Raw genomic sequence first — 14,478 nt, 5'->3', positions numbered from 1 at the left:
CTACCTGAAACTGGATGTGAAAGGCGATGACGGCCATAAGCGAGAGGTGCGTGGTGTCACGTGAGCTACGGTAGGGAGACGAGATGAGTTGAGTAGGTAAGGGGACGCTTTCTTGACCAAGTGACACCTGAGAAGACATGAGAAGGGTGAGGCGGCATCAGTCAGCTGCAAACTAAACAGAGGGACACTTCCTGCAGAGGGGCAGCACGGGCAATGCGCCGTTGTAAGTATGCAGGCCTGAGAGGAGGCCACTGTGGGCAGGATGATTGAGAATGAAAGGAAGGAGCTGCAAGACGAGGCCGCAGAGATCACGCTCCACCCTGCCCAGGGGATGCCCTGCCCTGCGGACTAGCACACCCAGAGAGAGAGTACCAGTGCACAGCCAGATGACAAGCCTGCTCGAGGATGCAAGCCAACGCTGCTTCTTTCACCAAGAAAGTCTTGCCTGGTAAACTAAACAGCGTATCCATAGAGCGGACACGTGATTTACATTCTGAAGCAGGCGCCCCGCCTTACGGAACGGCGACGGTTCTCAGGGGGGCCGGGCAGGAGCCGCTCCGTGCGTCTGTCCCAGGGACCCACCCGCCTGCGGGACCTCCGGCCGCCTCGCAGGAAGCTACGACGCCCAGTCCCACGGCTACCTGTGCAGCGAGGTGTACTCCGCGGACGCGTGCCACACACACTTCAAGTGGGAGGGCGGCCTGAGTGGCAAGGCGAGAGGCCGGCCTGCCGCGCAGACCAAGAAGGCGCTCTTCGGCCTGGGCCTAGGTGCTTGAGCCGCCCCCCTGGGCCTACCGGGCTCTGAGGGCCCTTCCCTGGACCCCCAGACCCCCACCCACGCCCTTGGTTCAGTCACAGCAGAGGTGGCCACACCCACACCCTCTGTGACCTCCGCGTTCCACCCTCCTGCAGCCCCGCCCGCCCCCCTCCGCCGGTTGCCCTGGGCTACCGAAGCTGCATCCTGGGGCCAGGGGGTTCCCAGGAGGCCAAGGGAAGACACGATGGCCTTCAATGAGTTGCAGAGGCCTTACGTGGCCTTGTGTGGTTGGGCTCACCTCTTACGTTTCAGTGAACTCTGCGAGAGGACAGGGACCTGCAGCCTCACAGTTGGGCTCCACGGTAAGGTGTGCGGGACAGACCTCAAACTGACCCACGGCATGGAGCAACACCCGCCATCGAGAGGTCTACAAGAGAGCCGCTGCAGCTAACCCACAGGTCCGAGAAAACTAGATTCTTCTTTATGTAAGTGAGTTTTGGGGAGATTTGTTGCAAAGCATTATCACAGCGAGAGCCGACTAGTACAACATTCTCCAAATCACTGCCATGTCCACGGCTGCCACCGTGCCTACGTGTAAGGCAACTGTGTCCTCGAACTTTGAGAACTCCTGAATGAATTCTCGGTGCCTCTCCAACACAATGTACGTGGCTAAGGTGTCCCCAGATAACTTCACTAACGTACCACCGAGACCGCCCTAAGCTTTCAGTAAACGCAATGCGACGCTCTTTCTATTCGTTTTCTGTTTCTACGTAGGTAAAATGCTTTCCGTCAATCTAAAAGGATGGAAAATTGGCACAAAACACTCTGTGCATAGTTGTTTTTCACAAAGGAAAATCACAAACGAAACAGGCATTTCACCGGGTGTAGAGCACTAACGCCCCCTAGTGCCTCTAAATGCCAAGTGAACAGAGGCGCTTAATTAAATATCGAATCCCAGCTCTCTCCGCTTGAGAGGGAGAGCAAGCCATTCTCAAGTGGAGGAGGGATGTTTTCAGCAGCTATCTGCAACATTCTCTGGACCTGGCCACTGTGTAGCTACAAAGAAACCTTTTGTCTGAGGAAACTAACTAAAGAAACTTGGAAGTGGAAAAAGCGAGAAAGAATGAGACAATACCCTTATCTTGGTGACTCATTCACTTATTCGGTCACTTACCAAATCAAATATCCACTACGTGTAGAGAGTACTGTGCTGAAAACCGCACAGGACACGGAGACGTACCCCCATTCGCAGGGAGGTTAGATACCAGAGAGGGAGACAAGATGTAGATTACCTTACGGCAGTTCCGCACCTGTCTTGTTAAACTGTTTACAGCTTCAGGGGAGAGAAGGGATCCAGAAATCGCTTGGATTCTCAGTGAAGTCTTCGCAGAGACGGAGGTGCAAAATAGGTGGACTGGAAGAAACAAAAAAATTAACCTCGTGGGTAGATATGAAACGGAGCAGAGGTGCACAGATATTTAGACCCTGTTTTTTCTTGAAACGTCTAGAAAGTGAAACTGAAGCCAAATTACGGAGGGCCTGGAGTGTCAGTCTTAGGAGCCTGGCCGTACGGGGTTGACAGCGGGTGCCACGGACGGCTCGGAAGAGGGCAAGGGCATAACCCAAGAGCCCTGGGAGGTGTAGGAGAGGTCGCAGCGAGGGAGGTAGAAAGGCATGCGATTCTCCGAAGCAGTCACCGTAACCCAGGTGTAAACTCATAAACGGTAGACGCGGAGTAAGGGCGACACAGACGGCAGGGAGGAGTACGAGGGACACTAGAAAGGAAAACGGTCGGGGCTTCACCAGGGATTGGGTGCATTCCTTTCTCCCTCTAACAGAGGTTATCAGTAACCGGGCTAGTCGCTGGGAATCAAGAGTAAGCAAAACAGGCGTGATCTCTTCTTCCTCACGGGCCACGGGGTAAACTTACCTACCTGAAACTGGATGCGAAAGGCGATGACGGCCATAAGCGAGAGGTGCGTGGTGTCACGTGAGCTACGGTAGGGAGACGAGATGAGTTGAGTAGGTAAGGGGACGCTTTCTTGACCAAGTGACACCTGAGAAGACATGAGAAGGGTGAGGCGGCATCAGTCAGCTGCAAACTAAACAGAGGGACACTTCCTGCAGAGGGGCAGCACGGGCAATGCGCCGTTGTAAGTATGCAGGCCTGAGAGGAGGCCACTGTGGGCAGGATGATTGAGAATGAAAGGAAGGAGCTGCAAGACGAGGCCGCAGAGATCACGCTCCACCCTGCCCAGGGGATGCCCTGCCCTGCGGACTAGCACACCCAGAGAGAGAGTACCAGTGCACAGCCAGATGACAAGCCTGCTCGAGGATGCAAGCCAACGCTGCTTCTTTCACCAAGAAAGTCTTGCCTGGTAAACTAAACAGCGTATCCATAGAGCGGACACGTGATTTACATTCTGAAGCAGGCGCCCCGCCTTACGGAACGGTGACGGTTCTCAGGGGGGCCGGGCAGGAGCCGCTCCGTGCGTCTGTCCCAGGGACCCACCCGCCTGCGGGACCTCCGGCCGCCTCGCAGGAAGCTACGACGCCCAGTCCCACGGCTACCTGTGCAGCGAGGTGTACTCCGCGGACGCGTGCCACACACACTTCAAGTGGGAGGGCGGCCTGAGTGGCAAGGCGAGAGGCCGGCCTGCCGCGCAGACCAAGAAGGCGCTCTTCGGCCTGGGCCTAGGTGCTTGAGCCGCCCCCCTGGGCCTACCGGGCTCTGAGGGCCCTTCCCTGGACCCCCAGACCCCCACCCACGCCCTTGGTTCAGTCACAGCAGAGGTGGCCACACCCACACCCTCTGTGACCTCCGCGTTCCACCCTCCTGCAGCCCCGCCCGCCCCCCTCCGCCGGTTGCCCTGGGCTACCGAAGCTGCATCCTGGGGCCAGGGGGTTCCCAGGAGGCCAAGGGAAGACACGATGGCCTTCAATGAGTTGCAGAGGCCTTACGTGGCCTTGTGTGGTTGGGCTCACCTCTTACGTTTCAGTGAACTCTGCGAGAGGACAGGGACCTGCAGCCTCACAGTTGGGCTCCACGGTAAGGTGTGCGGGACAGACCTCAAACTGACCCACGGCATGGAGCAACACCCGCCATCGAGAGGTCTACAAGAGAGCCGCTGCAGCTAACCCACAGGTCCGAGAAAACTAGATTCTTCTTTATGTAAGTGAGTTTTGGGGAGATTTGTTGCAAAGCATTATCACAGCGAGAGCCGACTAGTACAACATTCTCCAAATCACTGCCATGTCCACGGCTGCCACCGTGCCTACGTGTAAGGCAACTGTGTCCTCGAACTTTGAGAACTCCTGAATGAATTCTCGGTGCCTCTCCAACACAATGTACGTGGCTAAGGTGTCCCCAGATAACTTCACTAACGTACCACCGAGACCGCCCTAAGCTTTCAGTAAACGCAATGCGACGCTCTTTCTATTCGTTTTCTGTTTCTACGTAGGTAAAATGCTTTCCGTCAATCTAAAAGGATGGAAAATTGGCACAAAACACTCTGTGCATAGTTGTTTTTCACAAAGGAAAATCACAAACGAAACAGGCATTTCACCGGGTGTAGAGCACTAACGCCCCCTAGTGCCTCTAAATGCCAAGTGAACAGAGGCGCTTAATTAAATATCGAATCCCAGCTCTCTCCGCTTGAGAGGGAGAGCAAGCCATTCTCAAGTGGAGGAGGGATGTTTTCAGCAGCTATCTGCAACATTCTCTGGACCTGGCCACTGTGTAGCTACAAAGAAACCTTTTGTCTGAGGAAACTAACTAAAGAAACTTGGAAGTGGAAAAAGCGAGAAAGAATGAGACAATACCCTTATCTTGGTGACTCATTCACTTATTCGGTCACTTACCAAATCAAATATCCACTACGTGTAGAGAGTACTGTGCTGAAAACCGCACAGGACACGGAGACGTACCCCCATTCGCAGGGAGGTTAGATACCAGAGAGGGAGACAAGATGTAGATTACCTTACGGCAGTTCCGCACCTGTCTTGTTAAACTGTTTACAGCTTCAGGGGAGAGAAGGGATCCAGAAATCGCTTGGATTCTCAGTGAAGTCTTCGCAGAGACGGAGGTGCAAAATAGGTGGACTGGAAGAAACAAAAAAATTAACCTCGTGGGTAGATATGAAACGGAGCAGAGGTGCACAGATATTTAGACCCCGTTCTTTCTTGAAACGTCTAGAAAGTGAAACTGAAGCCAAATTACGGAGGGCCTGGAGTGTCAGTCTTAGGAGCCTGGCCGTACGGGGTTGACAGCGGGTGCCACGGACGGCTCGGAAGAGGGCAAGGGCATAACCCAAGAGCCCTGGGAGGTGTAGGAGAGGTCGCAGCGAGGGAGGTAGAAAGGCATGCGATTCTCCGAAGCAGTCACCGTAACCCAGGTGTAAACTCATAAACGGTAGACGCGGAGTAAGGGCGACACAGACGGCAGGGAGGAGTACGAGGGACACTAGAAAGGAAAACGGTCGGGGCTTCACCAGGGATTGGGTGCATTCCTTTCTCCCTCTAACAGAGGTTATCAGTAACCGGGCTAGTCGCTGGGAATCAAGAGTAAGCAAAACAGGCGTGATCTCTTCTTCCTCACGGGCCACGGGGTAAACTTACCTACCTGAAACTGGATGCGAAAGGCGATGACGGCCATAAGCGAGAGGTGCGTGGTGTCACGTGAGCTACGGTAGGGAGACGAGATGAGTTGAGTAGGTAAGGGGACGCTTTCTTGACCAAGTGACACCTGAGAAGACATGAGAAGGGTGAGGCGGCATCAGTCAGCTGCAAACTAAACAGAGGGACACTTCCTGCAGAGGGGCAGCACGGGCAATGCGCCGTTGTAAGTATGCAGGCCTGAGAGGAGGCCACTGTGGGCAGGATGATTGAGAATGAAAGGAAGGAGCTGCAAGACGAGGCCGCAGAGATCACGCTCCACCCTGCCCAGGGGATGCCCTGCCCTGCGGACTAGCACACCCAGAGAGAGAGTACCAGTGCACAGCCAGATGACAAGCCTGCTCGAGGATGCAAGCCAACGCTGCTTCTTTCACCAAGAAAGTCTTGCCTGGTAAACTAAACAGCGTATCCATAGAGCGGACACGTGATTTACATTCTGAAGCAGGCGCCCCGCCTTACGGAACGGCGACGGTTCTCAGGGGGGCCGGGCAGGAGCCGCTCCGTGCGTCTGTCCCAGGGACCCCCCCGCCTGCGGGACCTCCGGCCGCCTCGCAGGAAGCTACGACGCCCAGTCCCACGGCTACCTGTGCAGCGAGGTGTACTCCGCGGACGCGTGCCACACACACTTCAAGTGGGAGGGCGGCCTGAGTGGCAAGGCGAGAGGCCGGCCTGCCGCGCAGACCAAGAAGGCGCTCTTCGGCCTGGGCCTAGGTGCTTGAGCCGCCCCCCTGGGCCTACCGGGCTCTGAGGGCCCTTCCCTGGACCCCCAGACCCCCACCCACGCCCTTGGTTCAGTCACAGCAGAGGTGGCCACACCCACACCCTCTGTGACCTCCGCGTTCCACCCTCCTGCAGCCCCGCCCGCCCCCCTCCGCCGGTTGCCCTGGGCTACCGAAGCTGCATCCTGGGGCCAGGGGGTTCCCAGGAGGCCAAGGGAAGACACGATGGCCTTCAATGAGTTGCAGAGGCCTTACGTGGCCTTGTGTGGTTGGGCTCACCTCTTACGTTTCAGTGAACTCTGCGAGAGGACAGGGACCTGCAGCCTCACAGTTGGGCTCCACGGTAAGGTGTGCGGGACAGACCTCAAACTGACCCACGGCATGGAGCAACACCCGCCATCGAGAGGTCTACAAGAGAGCCGCTGCAGCTAACCCACAGGTCCGAGAAAACTAGATTCTTCTTTATGTAAGTGAGTTTTGGGGAGATTTGTTGCAAAGCATTATCACAGCGAGAGCCGACTAGTACAACATTCTCCAAATCACTGCCATGTCCACGGCTGCCACCGTGCCTACGTGTAAGGCAACTGTGTCCTCGAACTTTGAGAACTCCTGAATGAATTCTCGGTGCCTCTCCAACACAATGTACGTGGCTAAGGTGTCCCCAGATAACTTCACTAACGTACCACCGAGACCGCCCTAAGCTTTCAGTAAACGCAATGCGACGCTCTTTCTATTCGTTTTCTGTTTCTACGTAGGTAAAATGCTTTCCGTCAATCTAAAAGGATGGAAAATTGGCACAAAACACTCTGTGCATAGTTGTTTTTCACAAAGGAAAATCACAAACGAAACAGGCATTTCACCGGGTGTAGAGCACTAACGCCCCCTAGTGCCTCTAAATGCCAAGTGAACAGAGGCGCTTAATTAAATATCGAATCCCAGCTCTCTCCGCTTGAGAGGGAGAGCAAGCCATTCTCAAGTGGAGGAGGGATGTTTTCAGCAGCTATCTGCAACATTCTCTGGACCTGGCCACTGTGTAGCTACAAAGAAACCTTTTGTCTGAGGAAACTAACTAAAGAAACTTGGAAGTGGAAAAAGCGAGAAAGAATGAGACAATACCCTTATCTTGGTGACTCATTCACTTATTCGGTCACTTACCAAATCAAATATCCACTACGTGTAGAGAGTACTGTGCTGAAAACCGCACAGGACACGGAGACGTACCCCCATTCGCAGGGAGGTTAGATACCAGAGAGGGAGACAAGATGTAGATTACCTTACGGCAGTTCCGCACCTGTCTTGTTAAACTGTTTACAGCTTCAGGGGAGAGAAGGGATCCAGAAATCGCTTGGATTCTCAGTGAAGTCTTCGCAGAGACGGAGGTGCAAAATAGGTGGACTGGAAGAAACAAAAAAATTAACCTCGTGGGTAGATATGAAACGGAGCAGAGGTGCACAGATATTTAGACCCTGTTTTTTCTTGAAACGTCTAGAAAGTGAAACTGAAGCCAAATTACGGAGGGCCTGGAGTGTCAGTCTTAGGAGCCTGGCCGTACGGGGTTGACAGCGGGTGCCACGGACGGCTCGGAAGAGGGCAAGGGCATAACCCAAGAGCCCTGGGAGGTGTAGGAGAGGTCGCAGCGAGGGAGGTAGAAAGGCATGCGATTCTCCGAAGCAGTCACCGTAACCCAGGTGTAAACTCATAAACGGTAGACGCGGAGTAAGGGCGACACAGACGGCAGGGAGGAGTACGAGGGACACTAGAAAGGAAAACGGTCGGGGCTTCACCAGGGATTGGGTGCATTCCTTTCTCCCTCTAACAGAGGTTATCAGTAACCGGGCTAGTCGCTGGGAATCAAGAGTAAGCAAAAGAGGCGTGATCTCTTCTTCCTCACGGACCACGGGGTAAACTTACCTACCTGAAAGTGGATGCGAAAGGCGATGACGGCCATAAGCGAGAGGTGCGTGGTGTCACGTGAGCTACGGTAGGGAGACGAGATGAGTTGAGTAGGTAAGGGGACGCTTTCTTGACCAAGTGACACCTGAGAAGACATGAGAAGGGTGAGGCGGCATCAGTCAGCTGCAAACTAAACAGAGGGACACTTCCTGCAGAGGGGCAGCACGGGCAATGCGCCGTTGTAAGTATGCAGGCCTGAGAGGAGGCCACTGTGGGCAGGATGATTGAGAATGAAAGGAAGGAGCTGCAAGACGAGGCCGCAGAGATCATGCTCCACCCTGCCCAGGGGATGCCCTGCCCTGCGGACTAGCACACCCAGAGAGAGAGTACCAGTGCACAGCCAGATGACAAGCCTGCTCGACGATGCAAGCCAACGCTGCTTCTTTCACCAAGAAAGTCTTGCCTGGTAAACTAAACAGCGTATCCATAGAGCGGACACGTGATTTACATTCTGAAGCAGGCGCCCCGCCTTACGGAACGGCAACGGTTCTCAGGGGGGCCGGGCAGGAGCCGCTCCGCGCGTCTGTCCCAGGGACCCACCCGCCTGCGGGACCTCCGGCCGCCTCGCAGGAAGCTACGACGCCCAGTCCCACGGCTACCTGTGCAGCGAGGTGTACTCCGCGGACGCGTGCCACACACACTTCAAGTGGGAGGGCGGCCTGAGTGGCAAGGCGAGAGGCCGGCCTGCCACGCAGACCAAGAAGGCGCTCTTCGGCCTGGGCCTAGGTGCTTGAGCCGCCCCCCTGGGCCTACCGGGCTCTGAGGGCCCTGCCCTGGACCCCCAGCCCCCCACCCACGCCCTTGGTTCAGTCACAGCAGAGGTGGCCACACCCACACCCTCTGTGACCTCCGCGTTCCACCCTCCTGCAGCCCCGCCCGCCCCCCTCCGCCGGTTGCCCTGGGCTACCGAAGCTGCATCCTGGGGCCAGGGGGTTCCCAGGAGGCCAAGGGAAGACACGATGGCCTTCAATGAGTCACAGAGGCCTTACGTGGCCTTGTGTGGTTGGGCTCACCTCTTACGTTTCAGTGAACTCTGCGAGAGGACAGGGACCTGCAGCCTCACAGTTGGGCTCCACGGTAAGGTGTGCGGGACAGACCTCAAACTGACCCACGGCATGGAGCAACACCCGCCATCGAGAGGTCTACAAGAGAGCCGCTGCAGCTAGCCCACAGGTCCGAGAAAACTAGATTCTTCTTTATGTAAGTGAGTTTTGGGGAGATTTGTTGCAAAGCATTATCACAGCGAGAGCCGACTAGTACAACATTCTCCAAATCACTGCCATGTCCACGGCTGCCACCGTGCCTACGTGTAAGGCAACTGTGTCCTCGAACTTTGAGAACTCCTGAATGAATTCTCGGTGCCTCTCCAACACAATGTACGTGGCTAAGGTGTCCCCAGATAACTTCACTAACGTACCACCGAGACCGCCCTAAGCTTTCAGTAAACGCAATGCGACGCTCTTTCTATTCGTTTTCTGTTTCTACGTAGGTAAAATGCTTTCCGTCAATCTAAAAGGATGGAAAATTGGCACAAAACACTCTGTGCATAGTTGTTTTTCACAAAGGAAAATCACAAACGAAACAGGCATTTCACCGGGTGTAGAGCACTAACGCCCCCTAGTGCCTCTAAATGCCAAGTGAACAGAGGCGCTTAATTAAATATCGAATCCCAGCTCTCTCCGCTTGAGAGGGAGAGCAAGCCATTCTCAAGTGGAGGAGGGATGTTTTCAGCAGCTATCTGCAACATTCTCTGGACCTGGCCACTGTGTAGCTACAAAGAAACCTTTTGTCTGAGGAAACTAACTAAAGAAACTTGGAAGTGGAAAAAGCGAGAAAGAATGAGACAATACCCTTATCTTGGTGACTCATTCACTTATTCGGTCACTTACCAAATCAAATATCCACTACGTGTAGAGAGTACTGTGCTGAAAACCGCACAGAACACGGAGACGTACCCCCATTCGCAGGGAGGTTAGATACCAGAGAGGGAGACAAGATGTAGATTACCTTACGGCAGTTCCGCACCTGTCTTGTTAAACTGTTTACAGCTTCAGGGGAGAGAAGGGATCCAGAAATCGCTTGGATTCTCAGTGAAGTCTTCGCAGAGACGGAGGTGCAAAATAGGTGGACTGGAAGAAACAAAAAAATTAACCTCGTGGGTAGATATGAAACGGAGCAGAGGTGCACAGATATTTAGACCCCGTTCTTTCTTGAAACGTCTAGAAAGTGAAACTGAAGCCAAATTACGGAGGGCCTGGAGTGTCAGTCTTAGGAGCTTGGCCGTACGGGGTTGACAGCGGGTGCCACGGACGGCTCGGAAGAGGGCAAGGGCATAACCCAAGAGCCCTGGGAGGTGTAGGAGAGGTCGCAGCGAGGGAGGTAGAAAGGCATGCGATTCTCCGAAGCAGTCACCGTAACCCAGGTGTAAACTCATAAACGGTAGACGCGGAGTAAGGGCGACACAGACGGCAGGGAGGAGTACGAGGGACACTAGAAAGGAAAACGGTCGGGGCTTCACCAGGGATTGGGTGCATTCCTTTCTCCCTCTAACAGAGGTTATCAGTAACCGGGCTAGTCGCTGGGAATCAAGAGTAAGCAAAACAGGCGTGATCTCTTCTTCCTCACGGGCCACGGGGTAAACTTACCTACCTGAAACTGGATGCGAAAGGCGATGACGGCCATAAGCGAGAGGTGCGTGGTGTCACGTGAGCTACGGTAGGGAGACGAGATGAGTTGAGTAGGTAAGGGGACGCTTTCTTGACCAAGTGACACCTGAGAAGACATGAGAAGGGTGAGGCGGCATCAGTCAGCTGCAAACTAAACAGAGGGACACTTCCTGCAGAGGGGCAGCACGGGCAATGCGCCGTTGTAAGTATGCAGGCCTGAGAGGAGGCCACTGTGGGCAGGATGATTGAGAATGAAAGGAAGGAGCTGCAAGACGAGGCCGCAGAGATCACGCTCCACCCTGCCCAGGGGATGCCCTGCCCTGCGGACTAGCACACCCAGAGAGAGAGTACCAGTGCACAGCCAGATGACAAGCCTGCTCGACGATGCAAGCCAACGCTGCTTCTTTCACCAAGAAAGTCTTGCCTGGTAAACTAAACAGCGTATCCATAGAGCGGACACGTGATTTACATTCTGAAGCAGGCGCCCCGCCTTACGGAACGGTGACGGTTCTCAGGGGGGCCGGGCAGGAGCCGCTCTGCGCGTCTGTCCCAGGGACCCACCCACCTGCGGGACCTCCGGCCGCCTCGCAGGAAGCTACGACGCCCAGTCCCACGGCTACCTTTGCAGCGAGGTGTACTCCGCGGACGCGTGCCACACACACTTCAAGTGGTTGGGCGGCCTGAGTGGCAAGGCGAGAGGCCTGCCTGCCGCGCAGACCAAGAAGGCGCTCTTCGGCCTGGGCCTAGGTGCTTGAGCCGCCCCCCTGGGCCTACCGGGCTCTGAGGGCCCTGCCCTGGACCCCCAGCCCCCCACCCACGCCCTTGGTTCAGTCACAGCAGAGGTGGCCACACCCACACCCTCTGTGACCTCCGCGTTCCACCCTCCTGCAGCCCCGCCCGCCCCCCTCCGCCGGTTGCCCTGGGCTACCGAAGCTGCATCCTGGGGCCAGGGGGTTCCCAGGAGGCCAAGGGAAGACACGATGGCCTTCAATGAGTCGCAGAGGCCTTACGTGGCCTTGTGTGGTTGGGCTCACCTCTTACGTTTCAGTGAACTCTGCGAGAGGACAGGGACCTGCAGCCTCACAGTTGGGCTCCACGGTAAGGTGTGCGGGACAGACCTCAAACTGACCCACGGCATGGAGCAACACCCGCCATCGAGAGGTCTACAAGAGAGCCGCTGCAGCTAGCCCACAGGTCCGAGAAAACTAGATTCTTCTTTATGTAAGTGAGTTTTGGGGAGATTTGTTGCAAAGCATTATCACAGCGAGAGCCGACTAGTACAACATTCTCCAAATCACTGCCATGTCCACGGCTGCCACCGTGCCTACGTGTAAGGCAACTGTGTCCTCGAACTTTGAGAACTCCTGAATGAATTCTCGGTGCCTCTCCAACACAATGTACGTGGCTAAGGTGTCCCCAGATAACTTCACTAACGTACCACCGAGACCGCCCTAAGCTTTCATTAAACGCAATGCGACGCTCTTTCTATTCGTTTTCTGTTTCTACGTAGGTAAAATGCTTTCCGTCAATCTAAAAGGATGGAAAATTGGCACAAAACACTCTGTGCATAGTTGTTTTTCACAAAGGAAAATCACAAACGAAACAGGCATTTCACCGGGTGTAGAGCACTAACGCCCCCTAGTGCCTCTAAATGCCAAGTGAACAGAGGCGCTTAATTAAATATCGAATCCCAGCTCTCTCCACTTGAGAGGGAGAGCAAGCCATTCTCAAGTGGAGGAGGGATGTTTTCAGCAGCTATCTGCAACATTCTCTGGACCTGGCCACTGTGTAGCTACAAAGAAACCTTTTGTCTGAGGAAGCTAACTAAAGAAATTTGGAAGTGGAAAAAGCGAGAAAGAATGAGACAATACCCTTATCTTGGTGACTCATTCACTTATTCGGTCACTTACCAAATCAAATATCCACTACGTGTAGAGAGTACTGTGCTGAAAACCGCACAGGACACGGAGACGTACCCCCATTCGCAGGGAGGTTAGATACCAGAGAGGGAGACAAGATGTAGATTACCTTACGGCAGTTCCGCACCTGTCTTGTTAAACTGTTTACAGCTTCAGGGGAGAGAAGGGATCCAGAAATCGCTTGGATTCTCAGTGAAGTCTTCGCAGAGATGGAGGTGCAAAATAGGTGGACTGGAAGAAACAAAAAAATTAACCTCGTGGGTAGATATGAAACGGAGCAGAGGTGCACAGATATTTAGACCCTGTTTTTTCTTGAAACGTCTAGAAAGTGAAACTGAAGCCAAATTACGGAGGGCCTGGAGTGTCAGTCTTAGGAGCCTGGCCGTACGGGGTTGACAGCGGGTGCCACGGACGGCTCGGAAGAGGGCAAGGGCATAACCCAAGAGCCCTGGGAGGTGTAGGAGAGGTCGCAGCGAGGGAGGTAGAAAGGCATGCGATTCTCCGAAGCAGTCACCGTAACCCAGGTGTAAACTCATAAACGGTAGACGCGGAGTAAGGGCGACACAGACGGCAGGGAGGAGTACGAGGGACACTAGAAAGGAAAACGGTCCGGGCTTCACCAGGGATTGGGTGCATTCCTTTCTCCCTCTAACAGAGGTTATCAGTAACCGGGCTAGTCGCTGGGAATCAATAGTAAGCAAAAGAGGCGTGATCTCTTCTTCCTCACGGACCACGGGGTAAACTTACCTACCTGAAAGTGGATGCGAAAGGCGATGACGGCCATAAGCGAGAGGTGCGTGGTGTCACGTGAGCTACGGTAGGGAGACGAGATGAGTTGAGTAGGTAAGGGGACGCTTTCTTGACCAAGTGACACCTGAGAAGACATGAGAAGGGTGAGGCGGCATCAGTCAGCTGCAAACTAAACAGAGGGACACTTCCTGCAGAGGGGCAGCACGGGCAATGCGCCGTTGTAAGTATGCAGGCCTGAGAGGAGGCCACTGTGGGCAGGATGATTGAGAATGAAAGGAAGGAGCTGCAAGACGAGGCCGCAGAGATCACGCTCCACCCTGCCCAGGGGATGCCCTGCCCTGCGGACTAGCACACCCAGAGAGAGAGTACCAGTGCACAGCCAGATGACAAGCCTGCTCGACGATGCAAGCCAACGCTGCTTCTTTCACCAAGAAAGTCTTGCCTGGTAAACTAAACAGCGTATCCATAGAGCGGACACGTGATTTACATTCTGAAGCAGGCGCCCCGCCTTATGGAACGGCAACGGTTCTCAGGGGGGCCGGGCAGGAGCCGCTCCGCGCGTCTGTCCCAGGGACCCACCCGCCTGCGGGACCTCCGGCCGCCTCGCAGGAAGCTACGACGCCCAGTCCCACGGCTACCTGTGCAGCGAGGTGTACTCCGCGGACGCGTGCCACACACACTTCAAGTGGGAGGGCGGCCTGAGTGGCAAGGCGAGAGGCCGGCCTGCCGCGCAGACCAAGAAGGCGCTCTTCGGCCTGGGCCTAGGTGATTGAGCCGCCCCCCTGGGCCTACCGGGCTCTGAGGGCCCTGCCCTGGACCCCCAGCCCCCCACCCACGCCCTTGGTTCAGTCACAGCAGAGGTGGCCACACCCACACCCTCTGTGACCTCCGCGTTCCACCCTCCTGCAGCCCCGCCCGCCCCCCTCCGCCGGTTGCCCTGGGCTACCGAAGCTGCATCCTGGGGCCAGGGGGTTCCCAGGAGGCCAAGGGAAGACACGATGGCCTTCAATGAGTTGCAGAGGCCTTACGTGGCCTTGTGT

Source organism: Leucopleurus acutus (assembly GCF_964270905.1).
Source record: "Leucopleurus acutus genome assembly, chromosome: 2".
NCBI lineage: Eukaryota > Metazoa > Chordata > Mammalia > Artiodactyla > Delphinidae > Leucopleurus > Leucopleurus acutus.
Note: the sequence above shows the minus strand (reverse complement) of the source record.